At 41.4% G+C, this 3,533-nt stretch overlaps 1 pseudogene; it reads right to left on the bottom strand.

Moving 5' to 3' along the window:
- Positions 1-240: 240 nt before the first annotated feature.
- LOC143690133 (uncharacterized protein C14orf119 homolog) lies at positions 241-672 on the bottom strand (annotated as a pseudogene).
- Between the last annotated feature and the right edge of the window lie 2,861 nt (positions 673-3,533).

Genomic DNA, 3,533 nt, shown 5'->3' on the forward strand with positions numbered 1-3,533 from the left:
AGCAAGCTAAGAGGTTCACTGAAGATCTGGATTTTCTTAGATGGAAAACATGTACAAATAGGAGTTCAGTTGATATGTTCTTACTTTAAAATAACCATGCTTGTGCTGGTCACTGAGTTCAGTCAGATGATCAGGTTACCACAGCCAGACTAAGCTGCACATCTGAACTGATTTCTCAGTATAAGGTCATGGCCTCAACTCCATCAGCTATGGCTGTTTTCTCTTTGATTTTAGTGTCTATCAATCCTTTCCAATTCTAGCAACTGCTGCTTGGTAAAACTTTGCCACAAATTCTGGTTCACTGACCTCCAGTTGCTTGACAAATTCACTGCACTCCTCAGCCCCACCTCGAAACCACTGATCCCAGAGATGGAGCTGGCACTGAAAGATACAAGATGGTTGGTTTGCCCCAGACACATTAAGTTGCTCCAGACCATCCAGCAGTGGCTGGACTGTAATTCTCCTGGCACTGCCTTATATGCCACGTCCTGGAGGAAATGTTCATGCTGGGGATCTGGCCAATTGGAAAACCAGTGCAGAAGGCACTTTATCTCCTGGGAAGTGATGCAAGACATTGTGGGGAAAGGAAGTGTTTGTGATACTGTCTGGTGCTGAGGGTAAGAGAGAAGGGAAGGGGAGTAGCAGCGAAGAGGAAGATGAGTCCAGTGACATCCTCCTGTCTCCTCTCAGAGGATACCCGGAGACTGTCACAAGAGTCCTTAGACTCCAACTACTGCCATGCTTCAATGTTCCCTGAAAACCCTCAGTAGGTCCCTATTATAATATCTTGATAGATGAGGAAATTTACAGTGCTGGGGTATGGGAACAACTCCTACTCCTGTAGAAGTAGCTCTACAGCTTATACCCCATTTGGCCAATGAACCAATTGTGCTGTCCGAAGAAGGATGTGGCCTTTCCAGGACCTACTTGAGAAAGTGTACTGAGTTCATACGCTGAAAGCATTAATCAGCATTATAGCAATTCCAGCCATAGAGCATGCTGTGCGAGTACTTCAGACACCTTCGTTTACCAGATGGCATCCAAACCTGTGAGTTTTCCCCAACTTTGCCAATTGACTTTGGCCATTTCTTCAATGGTTAAAAAAAAAAATGTGGGAAATAATACAATTATTAAGAAAAATCTAACTAATAAAGTTCCTAGGAAATTATAACTGTGTAGTCTTCCTCCCAGTGTTTTCCTTAATTTCAACAATGTATTACATTTGCAAGGTTTTTTACAATAGACCAGGTAACTTTTTCACAAGAAGTTGGGTATCTAATGTAAAAAATGTAAATGAAGTATCAAGCATGGATAAAGATCTAGATTCAAAATATAGCTCTGTCCTTGATCAGCTGAGTTACTTCAGGCTAATCAGATAAGTTCTAGGACTCCTTATCTATAAAATAATATTAATAAAAGTAATAAAACATACCTCATTCAGCTGTTCAGATGACTAAATTAGGAGTTATATAACATCCTTTATAAGTCTTTTATAAGTTCAGAACTGCCATATTCATGTGGCATATTGCTTTGCTCATCATTTTATTTTACCCTCATATCAACTCTGTAAAGCAGAAATCATATACAAAACTAGGAGCATTCAGCACTCAGTACCCAGGCCACAACCTCTCACTGACATGCCCAGGGAAATAAGGACATATGTAGTGTCACAGACATCTGCTTTATACGGAAGCTCTCACTCATGATAGCACAGATGCATATAATAACAGGCACCATGAAATGGCCACTCCAATACAGAGACATGGACAGATATTTCTCAGAATCGATACAGCACTTCATTCACAATTTCACAGATAAGACATGCAAACATGCCTGTTACACAAACAATGAAATTGAGAGTTAGGTAATTTAAGTGATTCACCTAAGGTCATCATAAATGATAGATCCAGGGCTTCTACACCAAAGAATTGAGCATCTATTGCAATACTGGTCTAATTTCAGAAAGGGCTTACCACATACCACAGCACCAATAACTGTTCTCTTGTAGTATGTATATCATTATGCCCTTTGTTGACCAGAGTTTATAAAGTAAGCTTCTTGCCACAGGTACTCTACTCTCTCTTTGAAATGCTTTGGACCCTAAAGAGTATGATGACCAGAGAATTCCAGAGCTTAGAAGTGATCTCTATAACTACCAGTGCCACTTTGAAACTATTGTGTACCCCAGAAAGACCTGTCCTTTAATCCTCATTCAATATTGCTGGGTGGGATTTTTTTTGGTGGTTTCCATGGAGATGTGACACACCATATTGTGGATAGTACCTTTTGTTTAGGTGATTTCCATGGAGATGTGTCTTTACCCATTCAAGGTGGGGTTGCTTACTGGAGCCTTTTAAGAGGGAGCCATTTTGGAAAAAGCATGAGAGCCCATACAGCCAGAGACCTTTGGAGATGCAGAAAGAAAATGCCCTGGGGAAGCCATTTGAAGAAGCCAGTAGAGAAAGCCAGCAGATGTCGCCAAGTGCCTTCCCAGCTGAAAGGGAAACCCCTACCATCATCGGCCCTTCCTTTGGAGTTAAGGTAGCTTTCTCTGGATGCCTTAGCTTTGACATAGTTCTATGGCCTTAGACCTGTAAACTCTTTAAAAACCATTCCATTTCTTGTATATTGCATTCCAGCAGCTTTAGCAAACTAAAATACTGTCTCAGATTAGAAAGTAACTCTCCACAGGGTGTAACTTTCCACAGCTCATCTGTGTCAGAGCTAGGCCAGATCTGGGTCTTAGATACATCATCCTAGATCCCAGTCACTCCCAGAATTGCCTTTTCCATCCTTGGAAACTCATGTGCATGGTGGGGTGTGCCATGTCCTTGAGGGACACGATGTGGATGTGAGTGAATGCCCCAACAGCATAGCACACACATTGAATGACAGATGGAAACAGAGCAGTATTATTTAGACCCTGGGGACATGACATAAGTGCCCCTTGTGAAGCATCAATTTGGATTTTCTGTAATAATAAGAGAAGGAGTAAAAAGAGCTAAGAGGAAAAGCCATTTTGTTGCCAAGATAATAACTCACATCATCCGACATTTAAACGATTAATGCAATATTTAAAAGAAAATTTGTAGCCCCGCATGAGGTGATCTATGGCTAAATAGGCTCTGTGACATTTTGGAAAAGCAAAAAGTAGTAATTATCATACAAGAGGTTTTTAATGGGAGCCCAGAAGGCAGCAGCCAAACCGAGGCAGGAAAGCAACTTTAGCAATCTCGATGCTTGTTACCACAGCAAGATCGACCTGCACCTTTTATTTTCTTTTATAGCCCGAAGATCCAAATTCATTTTCCTGGACTCACTTCAGATTTTAGGGGTGGCGCATGTAAGAAGTTGTCTGGGGTCCAACAGAGCTCACCGTTTCAGACCCACATCTTTATGAGAAGAGCTTGCATTTCCAGTCAGTCTCTTTGACTTTCAATTACATGTACTGTGCTATTTATCTGGGCAGAGTTGAACTGGCCACTTTTTCTTCCATTAAAGAGGAAAGGGAAAGGCCAGGACACAGCCAAAAG

The sequence above is a fragment of the Tamandua tetradactyla genome, chromosome 7 (assembly GCF_023851605.1).
Source record: "Tamandua tetradactyla isolate mTamTet1 chromosome 7, mTamTet1.pri, whole genome shotgun sequence".
NCBI classification, from domain to species: Eukaryota; Metazoa; Chordata; class Mammalia; order Pilosa; family Myrmecophagidae; genus Tamandua; species Tamandua tetradactyla.